Below are 25625 nucleotides of genomic sequence, written 5' to 3' on the forward strand. Positions count from 1 at the left end.
AACCATTTCCATAGCCAAATAAAGCTTAATAAATATAGAGGTAGTGCATGATGATGATGTGTTATATGTATCACGATCAAGGCTTTAAACTTTCATAATTAGGGCATCAGAGACTGTTCATATATTTAAGAACAAACTTAAGACTTATCTTTTTAACTTGGCTTTTACCTGAACCATTTTTAGAGATTTTTCTGCTCATGCATCTTAGTGTTATTACACTACCTCTCTTTTATTTATTTATTTGCTATTATTTATTAGTCTATCTCTCTCTCTCTCTCTCTCTCTCTCTCTCTCTCTCTCTCTCTCTCTCTCTCTCTCTCTCTCTCTATATATATATATATATATATATATATATATATATATATATATATATATATATATTATCATGCTCTAGTTATCTTAATTATTTATTTATTGTTTTATCTTTTTTATCTAGCTTTTTATTTTATTATATTTATTTTACTTTTATTTTATTATATTTTATGTATATATATATGTATATATATGTATGTGTATGTGTATATATATATATATATAGGGTGTTTGTTTCTATGTTTTGTTATCTTTTTATTATCATTATTTTATTTTCTCCTTTCTTTTTTATGTAAAGCGCTTTGTGTTGCATCTCGCTTGTATGAAAAGTGCTATACAAATAAAGTCTGATTGATTGATTGAATTAATTCAAGAGGTCCAAGTACAGATCCATGTGGTACTCCTCCAGCTCAGTAATAACCTATACATCTCACTACATTCAGTGTAGGGCTGTTAATATGTAATGTTTTTTAATTGATTCTCTTTTCAATTATTTGTTTAATCTCACAATTATTTTTTCAACTTATCTATTGATTATTATTAATAAATAGTAAGTTAGTATTTTGGTTAGCTTGAATAGCAACTGTAACTTCTACCAGGAATCTTTCAATGTTTTATTCAAGTAATATAATAATACATTATACAATGTAATACCAAAATAAAACACTTAATACATACATATAATATTATCTCATTTATTTTTATCTCCATTCATTCAGTTTAGAAACTGTACAATACAACAGTATATCATAATCATACAATACTGAGATTAACAATATTTGTGGCATTGTTTGTGTAATGGCGACTGTGCAGAAGAGGATTTATTATTATTATTATTATTATTATTATTATTATTATTATGTCTAAGCATGAACAGATAAACTGACTGGGTTGTTATTATTATTTTATTTATTTTTATTATTTTTTTAACTGGAGTCTAGAGAACCAAATGTCTTTTTTATTTTATGAATTAATTGATTTTAATTATTAATACAATAACAAGCAAACAGACAGAAACACATCCAATCCCAAAGGCAGTATCATCTCTGGTTGCTAGAACCAACTTACAGATTGACATGAATGTAAATCTTTTTTTTAGTTTAGTTTTCTATCTGCATTGCATTTATTTGTGCATTACCAAAAATTTGCAAATGCAGTGTAAAATTAATTACTTAATTAAAATTATTAGACTAGTTTTAATCAGTGCAACACATTTATGCAGACCAATTAAAATATTGAACATCTGTAGATAATAGTTTTGGATTTTAATAAGTGCATCTATTTTTAAAACACATTCTTTCACCAAACACTGAAAATTCAACAGTTTGACTTCGGATGATAAAAAAAACCCGTCTCCTTGAAGACTGATGCTGGTGGATATTATGCTATGAAGTCTGATCTGGAGTGTTCAGTCTTCACAGGCTTTGTGTTTTAATGCTGATCAACATCTTTGTCAAGCAGCAGCTCTAAGCTCAGTGTATGCTCGGCTGCTCTCATGACAGTCGTCTCCAAACAAAACGCCTCTTGTTGCACCTTACCAGCTTATACCTTAGCAACAGGAACCATTAAGTGATCGCACAGTTACATCCACAGACCTCAATGCTGCCATTTTCACTCTTTTTCACTCTTGGATGAGCAGAGAAATAAATAACAGTATGACATTCATGTTTTCTTGTTTCCTCACAAGTGCCAAGTTTCACCCTGGCAACAAAATATCCAGTCACACCTCACGACACTCTTTGACATAACGATGACATCACAAACATGAATTTGCAACAATTATGCTTGATGATCTTTCAGCCAAAGGAACTTCATTTCTGTCATTTCTCAGGTGCCCACATGATTTAGGAAGAGACATGATTTAGGAAGAGATCATATTTTCAATATTACGATTTGCAATTGCGATATAATAATCAAACAGATAAATAAATGGTATCATTGCTTGTTTATCATGGAAAATGCAGATTACTAATAACTTTGAAATGTGTATTTCTCAGACATACAAAGCTAAATGGGCATAAAAATACAAAACACTAAAACTGTTCAGTACAGTTTTTAAAATAGATTAATAATTCACCTAAATAAATAAATATTGTTGTTTTCAAACTAAAGGCATTTTTGCAAATGTTTTACGTAATAGTAATAAGTAAATATTTGACAAATAAAGCCGCTGGGCTTCTTAACGGTTCAACTAAATAAAATGCTAATTTTCTTTCCAGTAAGACATTTTAAATGTCCAACAAACAACATTTTAGCATCTAAACATGTGCCATAAAAGCTGCTTCAGGGCATACATTAAACAAGCTCTCCTTAAAGTGGCATGACTGTAGATTTAAAAAGTGATGCAATCACTTTTATGTTCACTCAGTCATATCAAATGTGATCCACTTAAACTGTTCAACTGTCTCTTATCAATATCTAATGATGTTAGAGCCGTTCTCTCAATGTGATCCTCCTCAAATAGGAGGTTTTCAGTTCAAAGTCATTGTTAACAAAGTGCATGTAGATAGTAGTTAAAAAGATTTTTACCATAGCCATTTCCACTTAGATTAGATTATTGTCATTGAACAGAGTACAGGTACTAGGACAACGAAATGTAGTTTAGCATCTAAACAGAAGTGCAGAGTAGTAAAGTGCAAGGTATTCACATATGAACATGGAGTATAAATATAGTGCAGGTATGAATTGAATATGCTGTAGGATATATACAGAGAATGAATATGTTATAGAAATATATACAGTAAAGAATGTACAGTAAAGCAGCAGTGCAGGTAAATGAATGGACTGTAATAAATAGTCATAAATAGTCAAAAACAGTCATTGAACCTAGGGCTGGGTGATATGGACCAAAAGTCGTACCCCAATATATTTAGGCTGAATATCAATATATGATATATATCCTGATATTTTTAACGCAAAGTGAGAACAAATGTTCAGTCAAAGTCAAATATGACATGTCACTAGTTGTTTTATTGAAACAGTTTATTTAAGTGAACATAAATACTGTAGAACAACAGGAGTTTTTTGTTTTTTTTTTTAAACCAAAACTCCATAAAGTGCACATTTAAATTAAAAAATATCCTAAATAAAGCTGCAGCTTGCCCGGAACAAGGATCACAGTGCAAATTTGAACTATATCAATATATGCGATATGGTCTAATTCCATATCGCATTTAAAAATATGTGGATATATCTTGTATACCGATATATCACCCAGCCCTATTTGAACCTCACCACAGCTACTTGTGAGGTAACCGGGACCTCTTGTTCATGATGCGTACCATTATTTTATTTTATTTTTATCTTTGCTAACGGTGTTCTCTGTCACCATGCCAAGTAGTACGTGATGGAGTTGGTGATCTCTTTATATCTCATGAGGATATGTCAGATGGTGTTACCCTTGTAAACACAATGAGTCCCTATAAAGAGCTACTGGTAATCTGTCTATCATAGACTACACAGATAGGTTGACACGTATAAACACACATTGATATTCAAAGGCTGACATCTTGATTGTGACTGTAATTGGATTAATTGTGCAGCCCTGACACATGCTCTCAACAACCGTCTCCCATGTTAAAGTTGCACAATTTATTGACCCATTCATTCACCCCCAACCACAACATGTCCTGATGCTTCTGCATTTGCTCTTGACAGGCAAGAGTTAGATTGTTTGTGTTCAGAAATGTCAACCAATGACTGATGTCGGAGGACATTGCCACATGAGAATGCAGGTAACATATGGTCAGGTGTTTACCTGAGGAGTTGAACTATTTCATTGAAAGCAATAAATCCCTCTATCTAAATGACGAGCACAGCAACTAGGTGCAACGTTTTGTCACAGATACTTTGCATATCTGTTTCAACACCTACATTAACCAATATTGGCAACAGGCAAAATGCATCCTCCATGTGGACAATAATTCCAAGCAATTATAACTAAACATAGATTTAGAATGGAGGTGTGAATGTAGCCATTGAGGCTCTTTGCGGTAAAGCTTCGTGGCTGTTACATGGTTGTCAGCCTAAGTTCCTGTCTCACTCCGCACATTGGCCAAGCCTCATTAAGCACCCTTCCCAAGCTCCTTGTTTAGGCCCTAATTAGGGGAGCCAATGGTGTTGCAGGATCTGGTCCACCTCCAAGCCAAGATCTTCTCCCCACAGTCCTGTCTAAAAGCCATTAGGAGCTGCCAGGACATGGGATGCTGACATATTTCACCTTTAAAGTGTCCTTTGTATGTTTGTTTGTTTGTGTGAGTGTTTGTGTGAGTGTGTGTGTGAGTATTAACTCCAGAGCATGGTAGGTGTCACACACAAAGCGGTGTGTGGAGCTCAGAAGCAGCAGAATAGCTGTCTGTCTAAGTCACATAGCCCTGTGTCTACAGTCCCTCTCTATCTCGCCTTTAATCCATCTTCTATCATCCTGCTGACTGTCTCTTCGTCACCCATCTATTCATCTCCCCTCTTTCAATGACTCCCTCTGTCGTCCCCCCCTTCCCCACTGTCTCCTCTTCCTCCCTCTGATGTCACAAATTCATATATGAGGTTCTGTGATAGCACACAGCCTTGGACACTGCAGCCTTGTTTGGAGGGGAGTGATCAGAAGGAGGAGAGGATGAAGGGAAGGCGAGAGAGTTGATGGCGTGGGTATTTTCCGAAGCAGCGGGAGGATGTCAGATGCAGAAACAAAGGAGGACATCTAGGTTAAAAAAACATGCATGAATGGCTCTGAAAAGGCCTGTGTTGGGCTGCCGGCTTGTCTCATCCCTGTGACTCGGAGCTAGCCGTGCCTGTCAGGGCACTACTGTTCAGTCTATTTATATTATCTGCTCTCTTTCTTGCGGATAAAACAGTTGACTGCTAATATTTGTACCTGGGGGGCAACGGGGGCTTCTCTCTGAGACTCTGAACCTGGCACTGCCCCAGAACAGCATGCACCGTCATTAGAGCAGACAAGTCCTAACACTCGTCTCTCCTCCGAGTCTTGTGCTAGGTTAGACATGGATTTTAGTGGCAGTGTGACAAAAACGCACTTTCTTGCAACAAAACATCATAAAAACACTATAAATATCGATGTTAGGGTTAGGGGGCACGCAATGTCTTTGTGTTTTCATGTGCGCAGTATAATGCACAGGGACTAATGTCTGCAGGGTCTGATTTGCAAATTTTAACCGTTAATTAGAGGTCAAAGACGTGTTCCAACCACCGGACCACAACTGTGACTGTTTGGGGAAAGCAAACATTCAAAGGTAATCCTGAAGTGAAAAATGCAGGAGAAAAAGGGTTGAATTTAATATTTTATAGCAGAATCATACACAGGGGAACTAATATATGGCAAGTGCACTTTTAATATAATCTGACCTTAAATACTTTAATACTTCAATACCCCTACCTCTGAATTCAGTATTTGACTCAATGACTTTAAGAGCTGCTAACCCAAAATAATTTCATTAAAAGGTCTTAGTATCTTCTAATAGTTTAAACAGGTTGCACTTCCAACATTATACATGTAAATCCTTGTGTATTAATGCATCAAAACAGTAACAATGATAAAAGCTTCTGCACATTCTATGTCAGAGATGAATTAGCTGGTTTGTCTTTCTACCGACCACGTCCTCACCTGTTGAAATACTAACTCTTCATGAAAATACACAGTAGGACTGCATTTTAACTTTTGTCCCCCTAAAGAAAGCCGCATTATGCGCTATAAATCAACAGGGATCGGTTCAGTTCAGCACAGAAGCTAATGGGAATTTAACCTGTCTTCTCCAAGGGAGTGGCTTCTGTGTTTCTATAGCGCCCCCAATAGTATGATGTGTTAACTTGAACATGACATTGAACTACATTATTGCTAAGGTTTGATGTCATATTGTCAACCAAATAAGGAAAATACACACAGAAGAACATTTTTTTTCACATCTCCCATGAGACAAAAATCCTGTTTTGAAAGTTTCTTAAAAACACCACTGCCCTGTCCGTCTCATGTTCATGGTTTTAATAAATCAGACATTAGTGAGTGTTGCTGCAGCATGAGGAGGACTGAGGGAGGCTCCTTGCACCAGGAGGGGACAGTGAATGACAACATATTTTGTGGCGAATAAGACTGCTGGCCATCAGTGAGTGATTCCAGGCTGAGGGAAAGTGCGCCACAGCAATAGGCTCAAAGCATCAGCAGCCTACTCTACTGCAAAGAAATCAGCTATGTCTCTGGTCTCCAGCATCATTTACACCACGTACAACCAAGACATTCTTCATGTATTATAAAAGAAATGCTGGATTTTTATTTTCATTTTAAGGCAGTTAATATTTATATGCAGCTTTAAAGTCTGTGTAAGGTGACATTAAAGCCTGTGAAGCTTAAGGGAGAACAAAAACGGTGTTAAATGATAGATTAATATATGTTTCCTCTCTTTTTTTCCTTTTTTGTAAACTCTACCTATGTCTTCACAATTTCAACTCATTGGGCTGTTCAAAATTAAAAGTCTAAGAGTAATATCTAGACTTTAGTTCATTAAAATAGACTATGCCAAACTCCAACAAGTCATGTTGCAGGTTTGCCGGCATCCGCAACGCTCAAACTCTATTAAAAACCTTTCAGCATTTAAATGCTGGCTGAAGTACACATTACTTTGAAAGGGCATTCTACAAATTTCATATCAGCTGGAAGGCTATTTTCAAAAATCACATCACCTGTGGAGGCAGAAAAACAACCTTTTTTCTGAAAGTCTGAGCAACCAATTAAAAAAGTTGAAATGTATATGCTTAGTGAAATAAATTCGGCAGGATGTTTATTTCTGTGTGTGTGGATTTTTTTTTTTTTAAATAATGTTTGCCCATTTAAAGAGGTGCGCTTAAACATTCTTTGAAAAAAATGTGTTAAATGAGGTCCATGCTGGTATTTGACTTTAGCTGCTCAGCTAGAGACCTTACATTAGGTGGTTTTTGATCGAAGTTATTCATTGTGTCTCCCCAGAGGAACGTGCAGCCTGACGGGCTGATTGGAGCTCAGACAGCGGTGAGGCTCCCTGAGAACAGACCGGTTGGGTGTGTACGACTTAAAAATTCAGTGCTGCTCACCAAGCTGGCAAAACGCTGATCACAATACATGGGGGACCACAGAAAGCATCGGAAATCCCCATAAAAACAGCCTCCTAAAATGATCAATCTCTCTCTTCTTGCTCATTTTGCCCCAAACCGCCCTTCAAACAGCTAAATCGACACTCACCAAAACAAAACGCAGAGGCAACACACACCAAACTGTTATACAGCAAAGTTAAAGGTGAGCATCGGTGCCAGAGAGGTCAGTAAGAGTGAATATGAATAATTCAAAAAATAAGAATTTACCTTAAGTTAGTTGCTTTGATGCATAGTGTCAGTGGTCAGAGCGCGGTGCGTTCACAGGGCATTCAGCAATCCAAAAGCCTGGGGATAAGTCCACAACACGCCTGGTTACAAACGACAATGTCGTCTTATATTGAGTAAAACAGATGAAGCGTTAATGGATTAAAGGAGATGGGAAAACTCAGAGAGGAGTTCTAAATGTCCGTTATAGTTCCGACTGAGCTCCACTGTGAATAGATTCACCGACAGCTGTTTTCTTACATTGTTCCAAAATGAAACGTCGTCCGCTCCTCTTTAATTTATGAAGGGAAACTCCTTTTTCGCAGTTGTTGTTGAGTGTTATTCCAGAAATGCATAGATTTGAGTCAAAAAGTTATTCTCCAGATCCGCGTCTGCAGGTCTCCAGGTCTCCAGGTGTCCAGGTCTCAGGTCTCCAGGTGGATGTGGAGGTTTAACGGAGCGGCAAATCAAAGAGGGCTGGCTCGCGCGCGTCTCGGGCTCTCCGTCCCCAGCTCGCGGCTCTGGAGCGTCCTGTCTGTCTGTGTGTCCGCGCGCAGCAACAGCCGGATTCCTTATTTGGAAGCCCGGGGCTCGCGCTACTGTCAAGAGACTCGAGCTCTACCAAAATGACTTCCAGCTACAGATTTCAAAATAAAAACCACAACACCAGGCTGCGCGACGCTCCTCTCCACAACCTCTTGATTAATGCAGCACTTTGAAAGGAGACAAATATTTAATAAGAACAATAATAATAATAATAATACCTTTATTTATATAGCACCTTTAAAAACAGTGTTCACAAAGTGCTTTGACAGAACAAGCATGGATAAAACTCCTGCAAGAATAAGAAATAAACAATGAAATAAAATAAATAAAAAATAATATATAGCTATATTATATAAATATATATATATGTATATAAATATCATTGTCAATTTAACGACATTACGTTTAATACAAATACTCAATTTAGAGAAATAACTTAATATTTCCAGTTAATGTCAAATAAGAATATATATTCCTGTTCTTACCATATAATAGTGCAATATTATAGTGCAATATATTTATATTCATATTATCTAAAATACTACCTCTACATGCTACCACCCATCCTCATTCGCCTCCTTTACATACGTAGCTATTTATTCTACATTCAATATGTTTTGCCATTCAATTATTTATTCTTGTTGTGATATTTTTTACAATAAAGGCTATTCTATTCTATACTCTTATTATTTTCATAATTCTTTCAATGTTTAAAACCAAGATACATAAGGCTCTCATGAATATATTTACAACCAAAGTAGGTTTAAATATAGAGTTGTGATATGAATCTTTTTTGCAAGAGACCTACCACATGTACGTTTCTGTAAACACACACTGTATCCAGCTCATACTACAAGCTATGGTGGATAAATATTCAAAATGTCACATATGCTCATATAATAACAAACTGTTGTATGTGTATGTTTTATAAAATGTAATTAGTTTTGTGGCACTCTGTTGTTTCTGTTGTACATAACAGTAGTACTGAAAATGATCAAAGAGTGAAAAACAACAGAGAAACATTATTCAATAAACAGAGGCTTCCCCCTTGGGAATGCTTTTATTTTGAAAGCAAAATTGCCCAATTTCCTGTCAGATTCTACATTTACTGTGTTCAGATATGAGGGGATTTCTCTGAATAGAAAATTCACCCATCAGCCCCCTCTTCTGGAGTCAAACTGCGTCAATGGGACTTTATGTCAGGTCTGTGGCACCACCTACACCACCACACGAAGAAGAAATAACACAACACACTGGGGATTGTTTTTTCATACAGGATATATATATATATATATATATATATATATATATATATATACATATAGAGGGATGCACCAATCTATGTGGGAGAGACAGCATCATCAAGTTCTCCAACCTGTAAAACTCTTCAACAAGGAGATTCAGTCAAACAGGGATTTTCATGGCCAAAGCCACAAAAACATCAAAGGTCATGTGCTGTTGTGTATGTGGATTTGGAGGTTATAACAACTCACAATTACATTAAAAAAATCATACACAGTGTGTTTTGAAAGTTGATTTAGACTTTTTAGACCACACTGTAAAAAAAAAAAAAAATGTTTTTACGGTAAAAAAAAAAAAAAAACGGCACCTGTGGTTGCCAGAACTTTACCGTAATAAATATGGTGCAACTTTTTCTAATATTACGGTAAAATTATATTAGCACTGTTGATTTCCTGTTTAAGATTGACATTTTATTCCATATTTTGCCATAAAAAAATAAAAAGTTTTTCCATCAAAAGAAACGCTGTTCTGCCATATAATTGACAAGAAAATACTTTATAAATGCTGCATAAAATAAAGATTTTACCATTAAATATTACAGTATATTTCTGTTAGAGATATGGTGTTTAGTACATTTAACAGTGAGAAAATGTATTTTTACAAAAAATAAATGCAAAAATTACAGTGATAGCTTATATATACAGTGATGGCTGTATATATATCACAGTATATTTTTGTTACAAACACAGTGCCAGTGTATTTAACAGTGGGGTAATGTATTTAAAAAATAAAAAAGTGTAAAAAATACTGTTTTGGCTGATTTATACATTTACGTTGTTTCATTGTTACTGAAACTGAATTAACCCATTTATCATTTTATGGTCTTTTACTGTCATGGTTTAGCAGTTTTTCACCCTAAAATCTACAGATATTTTTTTACAGTGTATCTTTAGGTGTGAATAATTTTAGATAAAAAATATGGAAATTAATATTATTCTTCTTAGACCTTAGTGTTCGCAAATAAAGTTGAAATAATTTTGTTTTACCTCTTCCATGAAATGATTGTGACACTGTGACTTATTATTGACAGATAAAGTGTATATTTTCTCAAAACTTTATTAATCAATCTCTTCAAAACATATCACATTGAAAATGAAACCACAGTTAACAGTGGATTGTGTCTGAAAACAGAACCAGAAAACAAACCAATCCTCCAGCACTGGAATTTAAACTGGCCTCAGGTTTGTGGTAGATATATATATGGATGATGCAGTCTGAGCATATATCAACAGAAATAATCATATTTCAGTTAATTCAAAGTATGAAAAAAGTTAGACTCCACTTAGATAGAAAATCTAAAATCACTTCAGCTGATTTATTATAGTTCATGAAAGCTTTCCTTAAAATGTTTATAATATAATATAATAATCATTATTTCCACCATTGCTATGTTTCTCTTTATTTATAGTGCATTGAGCTGATGTGTTCTCTAGAATAATGAGTTTTTACTTGAAATATTGGCTTGATGTGTATTGTAATATAATTTCCTTCCTAAACCATCTTTGAGTATATAAATCATGTTTGAGACTCTATGAATATATTAGACTTAGACTGGATGTTATCTGATTTCTTCTCCCCCACTTACTTATTTGAATGACTTATGATGATACAAAACAAAAAAGAACACTTCATTTGCTCTTTACTGTGTACATGAGAAAACACTTGAAAATAGTTTTGTCGAAATTGAATCAGCTTCTATTACATAGACCAGGGATGGGCAACTGGAGGCCCGGGGGCCGCATACGGCCCTCACCCTCACTTGAAGTGGCCCTCAGTACAGCTACATGCATTTGAGCATGAAATCTTAAAAGTGCAGTGTAAAAATGCACAAAATTACTTCTTGCAATTAATGTTGGTCTGCTGTTCTTGCACTGAAAAGAAAAAGAAATCACAGTAAGTGGTCATTTTTTATTTGCTTCAAACCTTTTGTATTCCTATTTATACTGTTAAACATGCATTAGAGCATGAAATATGTTAAGTTACTGCACTGTAAACATTTAAAATAGCAGTTTCATCATATCTGGTTAAGTGCACGCTCCTATGTAGTGTCGATGATAAATTGTGGCCCCCTGCAGCATTTAAGTCACCCATGAGTGTATATTTACTGTCCAGCAGAAGTTTATATAAGTAGTTAGCATAATTTTGACCATGAACTGAGGCAATAATGTCATTAAGGGAGAGATGGAGTGTAAATGATGTGCAGCCATTTAAATCTCATCTTTCAGATTGTAAGACACAGTCATCAGCATTACATTATGTGTTGTCATGTGGCCCAGAGGAATAAATGGAAACACCACGTCACTCTGCTCCTCTCCAGGAGGAAGATGCCTGCTCACTGTCAACCAGCCATTCTCAACCTTGGGGTCGGGACCCCAATTGGGGTCGCGAGATGATTTCTGGGGGTCGCCAAATCATTTTGGAAGTCAGCTCTGTCTCCACTGTGTTAAAGTGTTCATGTGTTAATGTGTTTTAGTCTTTTTGGTCACTTAATGTCTTTTTTTTGGTCATTTTGTGTCTTTTTTGTGTCTTTTTTTGATCATTTTGTGTCTTTTTTGTGTCTTTTTTTGATCATTTTGTGGTCAATTTGTGTCTTTTTTGGTCATTTTGTTTCTTTTTTGAGTCATTTTGTGTCTGTTTTTGGTCATTTTGTGGCTTTTTTGATCATTTTGTGGTCAATTTGTGTCTTTTTGGGTCATTTTGTTTCCTTTTTTTGGTCATTTTGTTTCTTTTTTGGGTGATCTGAACTGTGCGTGTGAGATTGTGTTCAGTGAGTGGGGGTCGCGGACAACATGCATGTTAAATTGGGGGTCCCGACTCAAAATGGTTGAGAACTACTGCTGTAAACTATGTCACAATGACCCAACAGAACTCTCTTCAGATGGTTCTGTCTGGTGGACAAAACAAATGTCATCAGTGCAAATCAGAGGACTTGTTTTTAGGGTCATTATTCAGTATTATTATTCAATTTTCATAATTCTGTTTCCAAGGGTTTTTATGAAATATATCCAACCACTCACTGGCAAGACCACATTGGTCCATGACTAGCTCTTTTAAAAGATCTTCACCTTAATTCACAAGCTTCTGGAAATAAAATTGAGGACGCAACTGCATTTAGAACATGAAACAGCAATTGCTACTAAAATGAGTTTTACCTTGACAAAGTTGATTAAAATGACAGTTGTCTGGAAAAGTCAAGTATTAGACAAATTCCAGACTTGGCATGTATCGTAGAAAACAAGTGAAGTCCATGATGGCAGGTAATTGGTTTGTAGTTGGTCGTTCCTGTCCCACTGGTGTTAGCAGTTAGCACGGCTCTATAGCTGCTGAAACAGGATCAGCACCATGGAGAGCTCCACTGGGTACAGGGGAGGAATGTCTCTGATTCAGGTTGTTTGTTGAATGTTTCTGTTTGTTAGCAGGATTACAAATTAAACTGAACAGAATCTCACAGTTCAGATCAAACTCAGTTGATGCGATATTTATATTTTATTACTAGTTTTAATCTAAGTCCTTTGCTGTCAGTCTAAAGGTCCATTCTGACCTCCTGAGTGTGTAACAGTCAGCTTCAAGCAGAGAATCATTGGAAAGTAATAACTTGATACTTTGGGATTTGTCACAAAATTACCCAAAAAAGAATCAAATTGACCTCAAAATGACACAAAATGATTAAAAAAAAGACATAAAATGACCAAAAAATTACATAAAATTAAGCAAAAAGGGACTCAAATTGACTACAAAAAAGACAAAATGACCAGAAAAGACACAAAATGACCAAAAAAAGGACATAAAATGACAAAAAAAACACAAAATGACCAAAAAGACTAAAACACATGAACACTTTAACACAGTGGAGACAGAGCTGACTTCCAAAATGATTTGGCGACCCCCAGAAATCATCTCGCGACCCCAATTGGGGTCGGGACCCCAAGTTTGAGAATAGCAGCTCTAAGTGATGACCTCACCACTCTAGACTCTCCATAGGGTTACATTGGGGGGATTTTTTGACGTTTATTTGCCCAATAATTTGAAAACCGTTTGTCGAAACCCTTATAAAAGTCATAGCACACTTGTCATGGGCGAGCCGGTTGGTTTGATACCTTTTTTTGTGTTTGTGAAAAAAACTCTGGGAGGAGTAGTCGACCAAAAAACACCACGGAAGAAACGGAACATTAAAAATAAGAACAGTCCTGGTGAATAGTAGTTAGTGTGCTTTTGCAAGCAAGCAAACAAAATAATAATAAACATGAGCAATAATAAGAGATGCCTCGCTGCTGAGCCGTGGCACTAAATAGACCGGTGAATAGTAGTTAGTGTGCTTTTGCAAGCAAGCACACAAAATTAAGCTGTGGATACACAAATTGTTTTTCGCTTTTACTTAATATTGTCAGATGGAGTGTTGCTTTGGTGAAGGCCTGTGCTTCCAGTTTGGCTTTGTGTAGTTGAATCGCTATGAAAATAAGATCATATCTTTTGTAAGAAAGAAACTGTTTAGATTCACTCTTAGCTCTCATAGTGTTCCTTTTGGTCACAACAGGCAAAGGTCTAAAATCCCACTGTACACTAACTGTAACAGTAAACAGAGACAGAGAGAGCTGGTGACCATAGTAAATGATCAACTGCTATGTTAGCCACATCAACTGGAAAGGTGATGACGTGTCAACTAGGGGTGTGCCATATCGTATCGTTCACGATAATATCGGTATATTTTTTTTATGGTTAAAAAAAATGCATATCATGATATTGGCAACGTTCCTACTTCTTGATGTAGTGGTTAAAGTTGTTTTAATCACAAAAAGCTACTTACTACCTGTCGCTAAACACATGCAGCTTTCAAAATAAGAGCACAGGGTGTTAAGAGAATCCACCACAGAATTTACAAGAAGACTGTCAAAATAAGATGCCTTAAATAAAACATACAAGAACCTTTATTCTCCTTTATAAAATGTCATTAAAATATGCCCCCGGAACCCCTAAATGGTTATTTTTATTATTTGCTCATACTCAAGAGTCAAGAGTAATTTTTTTGTATTTGGCAACTGTTGAGATTTGCACTTCAAACTACATTTTAGATTTTTAATTATTTATACAGACTACAAAAAAAATCATATTTTCTATCTTTTTAAGGATTTCCTAATATCGTCAAGAATATCGTTATCGCAAAAATAGTCTGCAATATCATGATATTCTTTTAGGGCCATATCGCCCAGCCCTAGTGTCAATATTTAGTAAATTAATTGTATGGCCTGATCATGTACGAAAGAGAGGTCTCTTGTTGTTCTATCAATAGGTAAAATAGGGCAGTGTAAGTCCATGATGGCAGGTAATTGGTTTGTAGTTGGTGCCGGTGGTTCCTGTCCCACTGGTGTTAGCAGTTAGCATGGCTCTATAGGTGCTGACTAGCACAGGATCAGCACCATGGAGAGCTCCACTGCTGACAGAAGTCTTGCATATATATTAAAATTTGCTTGTGTTATTCATCACAGTGAACTCTCAGTCACCTTTTCTTGTGTTTACAATTTCTATCCATTTTTCCAACATCATTGTTTGCTAATGCAGTTATAGGCTGACATCGTTTTGATAAATCTTTTTATTTGCCATTTGTTTTCTTTAAACTTGCTGGATTCTGAATAGATCCCAGTAAGGTAGTGTTTCCAAATTTAATCTAATACAACTCACATATTTAAGTTGACCCATTAATAAATTATTTGTTTTTGCAATTATGTAAAACATACAGACATACATCATGTATAAACCCTCGAGGCACCTTAGGGACCAAACGTGCACATTCTGCTAATTTTATGTTTTTGATTCTCAATATATCTGTCAGTTTAAAGGCTAATTGTATGAAACTTGGCTAGGGATTGTTTTTTATTATAATTTAAATAATTTAACATTCCTCTTTTGCAAGGTGAATAGAATAGGAGATACGCATAACACTCACACTTTGACCATAAAGGCCCGTTTTGGTCCCGTTGACTCCCATTATAAACACGTATTTTTTGATACACTGTAATCCTGACATAATATGTTTACAAATGTTTTCCCATGAATACCTAATCAATTTCAGTCTCTCCCTTCAAAACACATGGAAAATAGATTTTGGGTCCAATGACCCCCTCAAACCACCAGGGGCAGCAGAGCTAAATCACATACAGTTTCAATGGAGGCCTGGTTCTCTTGAAAAATGCATGGCAATGAAAAAATAAAAATTGTCTTGGTGTGTTGGGATTGATATAAAGGAGTTATCAATTATTGACCTCGTCATGGCTGTAATAACCTCACCCCAAATATTCCACCTTGCACCTTATTTTTGAAAGTATTGCATATTTTGTGTTTTTGCCCTTGAAAAAAATCATGGGTTCCTTTGACAAAAAGGACATTAAAACATTTTTTTTTCTAAAATGTAAATCATTTCATATCTATGTTATGTTGGAAGCTGCTAAAGGGTTTGATCGGTGAAAGTGAAAAAAATTTATATTTATTTATCACATTTTTATGACACTTGTATGAGAGGGAGCGTTTCGGTACCTTAAGGCAGCTGTTCTCAACCTTGGGGTCGGGACCCCAATTGGGGTCGCGAGATGATTTCTGGGGGTCGCCAAATCATTTTGGAAGTCAGCTCTGTCTCCACTGTGTTAAAGTGTTCATGTGTTTTAGTCTTTTAGGTCATTTAATGCCTTTTTTTGTTCATTTTGTGTCTTTTTTGTTCATTTTATGTCTTTTTTTTATCATTTTGTGGTCAATTTGTGTCTTTTTTGGTCAATTTGTGTCTTTTTTGGTCATTCTGTCTTTTTTTAGTCATTTTGTGTCTTTTTTTGGTCCTTTTGTGTCTTTTTTGGTCAATTTGTGTCTCTTTTTGGTCATTCTGTGTCTTTTTAGGTCATTTTATGTCTTTTTAGGTCATTTTGTGTCTTTTTTGATCATTTTGTGGTCAATTTGTGTCTTTTGTGGTCATTTTGTTTCTTTTTTGGGTGATCTGAACTGTGCGTGTGAGATTGTGTTCAGTGAGGGGGGGTCACGGACAACATGCATGTTAAATTGGGGGTCGCGACTCAAAAAGGTTGAGAACTGCTGCCTTAAGGTATAAAGTGTAAGGTAATTTTAAAGAGGCTCGTGTGTTAAGTACACAGGGCGGGAGTTAATACTCATTCTTATATTTTTTCTATTCAGTCTGAGTTTTGCAATGTTGCTACAACTAGAGCAAAGAGAAGGCATTCAGTGTCCCAGCTCAAATTTGTAACTGGACTTAGAATAGAAAGCAAAGGGAATTGAAGACCTTGGAAATCGTAGTTTGACAAGAAAAATGTAATCTTTAAAATATAACTTCCTCCAGAGGTCAATCACCCTGTCTATATGAGGAGATATGAAGTTTGCTTAGTTGTCTTAAATAGGAAAAGTCTATAAGTTGTCTACTAATTCATTTTAAAGCTTCACATTTCAGCCAATGAGAAGATGTTTTATGTACAGAAGTCCAGACTGTGTTCTCCGCTGTGTGAGATATTGTTATTGTTGTTGTGTTGATGTGTTGAAACAGTTGAAATATTCCACTTTGGAGAATGAGAACGAGGCTTTCTTATGGGCTGAAATATGTGCCACCAGAAACTGAATTTGAATTATTTATATTTGAATTTGAATTGCTTAACTTGAGTCATTGCATTGAAACACTGAATCTGAATTGTAATTTGAAATAGAATTTATTAATTTGGAACTGAACATTCAGTTCTCACAATTCAAATTCAATTCTGATGTTCGTCACAGAAAACTGAAATTGAATTTTGCGGACTGAATTTGAATTGTGAGAACTTGATGTTAAGTTCCAAACTTATGAGTTCAACTTAAAATTTCAATTAAGATTCAGTTTTTCAATGCAATGATTCCAATTGGACAATACAAATTCAAATGATGTGATTCAAATTCTGTTTTTTAATGCAATTATTCAAGTTAAGCAATTCAAATTCAAATATAAATAATTCAGGATGTTTAATTAAATTAAATTAAATTAAAGTCCCATTTTTCATTAGTATCTGATTATTTACTAAATGCTCTGGTGGTTGGCTAAACTGTATGCTTGCAGATAAAGCAAATGTTAAAAAGTTTTGCCATAATATAATTAAAGTGTCAAGTCTCTGCAAGTTTTTTTTCATAACATTTTAAAATGAACCAAAAACAATTGTAGCTGGTTGTGAAATCTTAAGCCCATTTAAAATATTATTGAATAACCAGATGGTGTAATGCTAACATTAGGGTTCATCATCTGGGGAAAATGAATATCCACAGATCAGGTCATTAAATGTCACACTCGGTTGAACTAGCTTGGTGGAGCTGTAGAAAAGGCAGAGTACAGGTCGGTTGGTTGGTCGTTTGTGATTTTCTATGGACGCTCATGATCCCCAGAGGATGAATCTTACTGACTATGGTGATCTCCTGACTGTTCATCTAGCACCACCTGCAGGTTGACATTTTCAATTCAAAGTGAAATATCTCAAAAACTTTTTGATGGTTTGTTATGGGATTTTGTGCAGCCATTTGTTCCCCACAGGATCAAATGTTATTACAAACTGTATGAGGTTTTCACAAACACAACATCCAGAAGTGTTTATCAATGTTTATCAACCACTTGGGTATCACATTGTAGCGGTTAGACAGTGCCGGGTGCCAGTCAGAGCTAATCTGACAATTTTCTTTTGTATTTTTTGAGTTGTCAACCTTACACAGGACCCATGCCTACCCATGCATGGACCCTACTAACAACCAGAACATAAGCAACCTTTTTCAAAGTCGACCCCTTAATCACAAAACACACACAAGATATTGCAATTCAACACAGTGTATTATACAATTCAGTGCCCAAAATACAACCCATACTTCACACCGCCCAAAACACCAAAATTAGTCTCTTTCTTCCAACCAAAAATAGTCCTTTTCAGGTACCCAACAAATAAACACAAGAGTCAGTTTTTGAAAATAAAAGTTGGTCAAACAAAACCCAAACTAAGTGGCGCCTCCGGCGGCTAATACACCAGCTTTGACCGGCTTTACCTCCCGGTTGCCGGCAGACTTCGGAGAAGGTACGTCGGGTAGAGGCAGGAGTTTGGGAGCCAGAGGTAAATCCACAGGTGAGAACGAGCACTACAAAATATACACGGACTGGGAACTCGCTGCCAGGGATTGGCAAGTTACCGGAGCAGACACTGGACAGCTAGACCTCTTCCTCTCAGTAGCTGCGGGCCGCCATCTTGAATTCCCCTACCGGCATTTCTGTGATTGGCTGAACAGAGCGCGTGCTGGAGTCCGGGGCGTTCCCGGAATTATGACAACATCACTACAAAATGATAATTAATTAGGGTATTTCCTGAAGGTTTGCTCATAACCATTAGAAAGTGTCTGATTTAGTTGATGTGATGTAAATTTCCATTGGAAAATGTATATATAGACACCAGTATATGAAACACCTATTTGTCCACAAGGCAGTATCTTGCAGGAAAGTAAAAAACTCACGGGCCAAACCTGCCTGATGTTTCCTGTTTGATGATGATCTGATTTTTTAAATATCCCTAGAGTTCCCATGTACATATAGAAATACACATCTTCCAAATGAATTTCTGTACATGTTGCTAATGGATATCTCCATTAGAGCAGTAGTTCTCAACCTTTTTGAGTCGCGACCCCCAATTTAACAATTCACAAAATGACACAAAAAAAGACACAAAATTACCAAAAAAACCCACAAAATTACCAAAAAAAGACACAAAATTACCAAAAAAAGACACAAAAAGACCACAAAAGACACAAAATGACCAAAAAAGACACAAAATTACCAAAAAAGACACAAAATGACAAAAAAAAGAGATTAAATGAACAAAAAGACTAAAACACAGTGGAGACAGAGCTGACTTCCAAAATGATTTGGGGACCCCCAGAAATCATCTCGCGACCCCAATTGGGGTCGGGACCCCAAGGTTGAGAATAGCTGCATTAGAGGGGGGATTATGTTGTGAATTCATTTGAAGATGTATTAAAATATCTGACATATAGCAGGTTAAAAATGCCTCACATATGGTTGACAAACACAGAAGTCTGACCAACAGTCACAGTCTCGTTACAGGAAACTCCTGCTGGATTAAGATCAGAGCAGCTCTGAGTTAGGAAATCCCACTGCACCATTTGGAACAATAACAGGAAAGCAAGAGACATTACAAACGAACATTATGTATAATAGTAACAGAAATAGAAAAACTGTGTAGTTGCTGTTTGAACCAAGGACCTGTTTGTGTATCTTGAATATTGTGTCTGTTTTGTGATAATAAATCCTGCACAGGGCTATGTTTTTAAAAACTCTTGTCATCTCTTAAGATTTCCCACTACAATATTTTGTACTAATTAGCAAATGTTAGCTTGCTTTCATGCTAAACTAAGATGGTAGTGAATTGTTTTTCCTGTTAAACATCATCATGTCTGCATTATGTCATTGGGTCAGGGAAGTCAATATGAATTATCTTTCCAGGACCACAAATACAAAAACAAATTTCATGGCTCACTGATATCACTGTCAAAAACACAGTAGCAGCATGAACAGCAGAGCCAAAAGCAGCAAGACTCTTGAACTGCTCACAGTTAGCAGTGTTTTGGCTGTTTGCTGATACATTTAGCTCTGGCTCCCAGTCTGAATATCTCATGTTAGAGTTACTGTAGCAGGAAGTGGCTCCCGCTTGCTTTTAGAATAGATTTTAAAATGTTATTGTTTGTTTTTAAAGCTCTTTATGGCCACGCCCCCCACAACACTGAGATCATCCAATCAGCTGCTACTGGACACCCAGTTACCGGCTTTTAATCAAGTTTAAGTGAAGTTTAAGTTCATTTATTTTATTCTTTTTCATTTTTATTCTGGTGTATTGTATTGTGTCTATGTATTTTAGTATTTTAGTTTTTACCTTATTTCCTGCCAAGGTCATAATAGTTTTGGATTTTTCATTAGTTTTAGTTTTAATTTCGTTGTCAATTTTTGTTTTTAAATTCAGTTAGTTTTAATTAGTTTTTAGAGTGAGTTTGCTAGTTTTAGTTAGTTTTTATTTTTGGGAAAATGCTTAGTTTTAGTTTAGTTTTTATTAGTTTTAGTTTTTTTGTAATGGGGTATTTGTCGTAATAAATGTTTCCTTTATTTCCTTTGTCTGATCCATCTCAGCCCCAATAAGTTTATTAAGTCATAAAACCAGATAGATGAAATAGATTTCATATCAACCAAAAAGGTTTACGTATGAAAAAAGTTGACAAAGACGAAAACTAAGGACATTTTCACTATAATTTAAGTTACTATAGTTTAAGTCATAATTTAAGTCACTATAATTTAGTTAGTTTCGTAACCTCACAATACAGTTTCAGTTAGTTATCGTTTTTTAAAAAACTCTAATTTTTATTTTTATTTCAGTTAACAAAAATTTTTTTTCAATTCTAGTTTTCGTTATTTTGTTAGTTTTCGTTAACTATAATAACCTTATTTCCTGCAACTGTGATATCTGTACAGCACTTTGGTCAACCCCGGTTGTTTTAAATCTACTTTATAAAGAGTATAAAGTATATAAAAGTTTATAAATGAGTTGAGGAAGTAGTGACCCTGATTCCTTGTGAACAAACCACTGCAGAAGTTTGCCCCTGTGTCCAACATGTTCTTTCTTTCCAAGCGTCAGATGACATATATCCAGGAAACACTCCACAATCACTACATAAAGCCACTCTCAGCCTGGCCACTGGGCATGGCCACACAGCTGGGAAGCCTTCTGATGTGAGACCCAGAGAGATCTGAGAGGCTTCTAGAGGCGAGAGCACAAACAAATACATCTTCTCTCCTTGACTGTCATTGTCTCCACTTCAATCAAACACAAACAGGCATGTACAAGTGCACACAAGGACACATACACACAGAAATCCATCTCAAGACCACTTAGCAAACAGTGTTGTCAGGGGTACGTTTTAGCAAGCTGCCTCACGTATGAATATTTCATGTTGGGGTTGAACTGGATGACTGAAGTGTTGATGCCTCCAAACCTTTTCTTTAGAACTGTGATGTCTGATCATGTTTGCAAACATTTTTGGGATAATTTCCTTTTCAAGCTGTAGAATATACCACAATGTATACTGAAATGCTTGCCAACTTCTCTTCTTTTTGCTGCAACCATGAAGCAATCAAATTCCTGGCACAATCAAAGTCTTATGCAGCCTGTCATGAATTGCATTTACAGGAGGCTGAGAGTGCATTTTCTGAGGCTCTTTGTGTTGGAATTATGTTCAGAGAGAGTCCAAGAGCACAGGAGAGCACAGGGATGAGGATGAGGGGAAAGCAGCTGTGTTAGCAGCTGAACTAATAAAAGAGCATTTAAAAAGAAACACCCTGTCTCCTAATGCCTCGTACTGACACGGAGGAATTAACGATTGCTACGTTTCCAGGAATTCATTAACGCTTGGCATGAATGAGTATTGCTATTCAACATCATTTAAAGTAGTACAAAACCCGGGATGTAAATCATTCATGTCTTTCTGTTTTCGCACGGAAAATTAAGTTGTAATTTGGACACCTTTGCTTTAATTGCCAACATGCTTCATGTTGTGACATGATTTTATGACCTCATTGTGGTGATGTGGTAATGTTTGCTGCTGTGGGTGGATGTAGGCCTACATACTGTATAATAGGCTGTGTTCACTGCAGAAAAAGGTTAAAACAAGATAAAAAAAAAAACAGTAAATCTGAGGGAAATTATCTTGCTGCATGGACAGATAAATTCACTCAACAAGATTTATTAAATTAAGATTATTAAATCTAGAAATAAGCATGTTCAACGCTTAAAATAAGAAATTAACTCTTAAAACCAGATAAATGAAAGCTGCCAGCAGTGATGAACTGGTCCGAGCAGAGTGACCTGATGATTATTTGGTTCTTACCAAGATAAAAAAAACTTTAGATTTAGAAGTGTTAGATCATTTATCTGGTTTTAAGAGTTAATTTCTTATTTTAAGTGTTCAACATGCTTATTTCCAGATTTAACAATCTTAATTTAATAAATCTTGTCAAGAGAAATTATCTGTCCATGCAGCAAGATCATTTCCCTCAGATTTACTGTTTTATCTGGTTTTTAAACACCTTTTTTCAGTGGTTGAAAGTGTCTCAGTTTTTATTACCTCTGCCAAGGAGAGGAATTTCTCTGATACAGGTTTTTGAAATGTTTCTTTTTGTTAGCAGGATTACCAATTAAACTACCTGTCTGACTTTCATGACACTTGGTGGAGAGGAGTAGCTTGGGCCAAGGAAGAGTCCAGTAAACAACTAAGCTGTGGATACACAAATTGTTTTTCGCTTTTACTTAATATTGTCAGATGGAGTGTTGCTTTGGTGAAGGTCTGTGCTTCCAGTTTGGCTTTGTGTAGTTGAATCGCTATAAAAATAAGATCATATCTTTTGTAAGAAACAAGAGAGAGGTCTCCTGCAGTGGTTCTATCAAAGCCAAGTGTTTACAGTTGAATAAAGAGCAGCCTGAGTGTGCATGCAAACCAGTATTCCCTTACGCTTCAGCCTCGGAGTTCAAAATATTTATTCCTTTTTTGATAAATGTATAATACTGGTCATGTGTTAAACTTCTAGACATGTTGTTAGAAGTCTGTACTGAGCTAATAATGTGCTATTTATGTTTCAATGTTAGCCTACCTTTGAACAAAGTTAGAATTCATGGACAGTTAAAAAGTGGTAGTTCCGTCTATCACAATAAGTGAATTAGCATTTTGTAGCTGTAAATGTTTACATTGTCATTGTGTTTGTTTATAGTATGCAGTGTACACAGAAAATTCCTATACTTATTTGTATTGTGCTTCAGTTTTACAGAAACAACATCAGTCAAGCCACACCTTCTCAAGTATGTTTATTGGAGTTTTTGTTCGCCATCTGTCTAGCTTACGCCATCGTGAGGACAGAATACAGGAGGTAAAATATGTTGGTAGAGCGGTCGCCCCTGATTGGAGGATGGGTGGTTAGGACCCTGACCATGGCAGCTTACATATCCAAACTGCTTTAGGCAATGAGTGAATGTAGTTAGTGTTCGGGTAGCCTCAGACACCAGTGAATGGGTGAATGAGAGCCATCTGTAACATAAATCACTGACAAAGACTGGAAAAGCTCAATACAAGTGCAGTCCATTTACAAACCATGAGCCATGTAAGTCACGTAAAAAGTAATTTACCTTCGTTTTAATCAGGCGGCAACCTCCGTGTCTGAGCATGGAGGCAAACCAGTAGGTTGCCTTTATCTGCATTCTAACAAAAACTCCAGCAGGGGGCGCTAAGTTTGGCTGCAAAAAAAAAAAATCTGTCCATTCATTTAAGTGCAAAAAGAGAAAACCTCTCACTTGATGTATTACCTCAGAATTGTTTTTCAGGACAACACTATGGTCTCCATCACTAGTAAAAAATCATCTTCAAGACAATTTGATGTCAATAGTTCTAATAATGGCCCCATTTAGAAGAAAATAAAAGATAAAGAATCGTATGATTTGGGGCGGGGCTACCTTTGATTGACAGGTCACTAACAAGGCGAGTCGTCACCAGAAGAGAAGCAGAACAATGCGTATCCACGGCAACTTGTCAATAAAGTTATATATAACATTATATAGATAGAAAAGAGGACGTTTAGCGGTTTGGTCTCATAACTTTGACCCTTTCACTGTATTTTCACTTAATGACAGTTTATTTGAACGTTTTGTTCAGTAAATGTCTTGTTCAGTGTTTGGTTGGACTAACAGACACTCCAAGGAGTCGCTGCTCAGTTTTCTGAGGTCAGCAACAAACATTTAGTTTTTGTTTGTTGCTAGCCAAAGCTACCATCCCAGTTAATGCTCCAGCTAATGCTAACAGTAATTATCAGCAGCTTCTCTCAGTCAGGTTGAGGTGTAGAGAGGCTGTAGTCAGTAATCAGATCCCTCTCCTCCTCCACAGTCCAGATATGGTCTGCTCCCCGTATCACAAACAAGATGGAGACCAGTGGAACGCTGAACTGATGCTTCCAACGGGCCACAAACCAACTGGTGACGTCACGGTGAATACCTCCATTATTTATATACCAACATGGTCTCACAGAAATCCATGAAATAGCCACGGATTTCGCTTAACTCAAAATCCGTGGAATAGCCACGGAATCGCTCAAATTTCCGTGAAACTGACACGGATTTGGCTACAATGCAAGTTAATGACAGTCATATCCCGTGGCTATTCCATGGATATTTGTTCCTATTGGTTTGTTCCAAGTCATGTGACTTTCAAGGTCCCGGCGGTCAGAACAAAAAACATGGCGGACAGTTCTCTCATTTTTAGTGAAAAAATCAATATTTTGACTTAGTTTCTGCATAAAAATGGATTTTGATCACATTTTTTATTTTCTAAATATTCACTCAGTGAATGTACATAATCACTTTGTATGTTGGAATAGCCACGGGATATGACTGGTATTAACTTGCATTGTAGCGAAATCCGTGTCAGTTTCACGGAAATTTGAGCGATTCTGTGGCTATTCCACGGATTTTGAGTTAAGCGAAGTCCGTGGCTATTTCACGGATTTCTGTGAGACCATGTTGTTATATACAGTCTATGGTTTTCACATGGGATACTAAACCTGTTCTACTGGGTGTTAGCCCAGCGTTTGTACGACCCGTCCTCCATTAAACTCTACATCGTCATGACTACTACCTCAGCAAGAGGGCGGTTACAGTCTGAAACGTAAATGTGATTCGAATTTTGCTGCATGTGCAAATCAGTTAAAAAGCCAGGATTACCAATGTAATAAAATGTAAATATTCATAATGACGTATGATTATATAACTAATGCAACTTTGGAGTTGTGAGGCACAATGTCTAGCTGCAGCTCTCTACCCCTAGCTTCTGCTCCAACAGGCTAAACATATCCTTGAGCCATCTTTGTGCTGGATGCACAGATGAAATTGATATTGATTTTCTTTTGTGTCAACGTTTTAGAGCAAACAAGCATATTTCCTCTAAATGCAGCTAGAATTGCACTTTCATTTTCAGTACTGGGTGCTTTTTATTAAAAAACGAACACATTGAAGTGCTCTTTTCTATTTGCTAACGTGGCT

At 36.2% G+C, this 25625-nt stretch overlaps 1 protein-coding gene across 9 annotated transcripts in view; it reads right to left on the bottom strand.

Moving 5' to 3' along the window:
• adgrb1a (adhesion G protein-coupled receptor B1a) overlaps positions 1 to 8157 on the bottom strand; it is a 235587-nt gene extending 227430 nt beyond the window's left edge. For 4 of the 9 annotated variants that reach the window (XM_059339464.1, XM_059339463.1, XM_059339462.1 and 1 more), the window contains exon 1: positions 7657 to 8156. The gene's annotated coding sequence lies outside the window, so the exon portion shown is untranslated. Of the gene's footprint in view, positions 1 to 7656 lie in introns of all 9 variants that reach the window. The other 5 variants (XM_059339467.1, XM_059339470.1, XM_059339469.1 and 2 more) reach the window with 4 other exon arrangements.
• Between the last annotated feature and the right edge of the window lie 17468 nt (positions 8158 to 25625).

This window comes from Centropristis striata, chromosome 8 (assembly GCF_030273125.1).
Source record: "Centropristis striata isolate RG_2023a ecotype Rhode Island chromosome 8, C.striata_1.0, whole genome shotgun sequence".
Classification (NCBI taxonomy): domain Eukaryota; kingdom Metazoa; phylum Chordata; class Actinopteri; order Perciformes; family Serranidae; genus Centropristis; species Centropristis striata.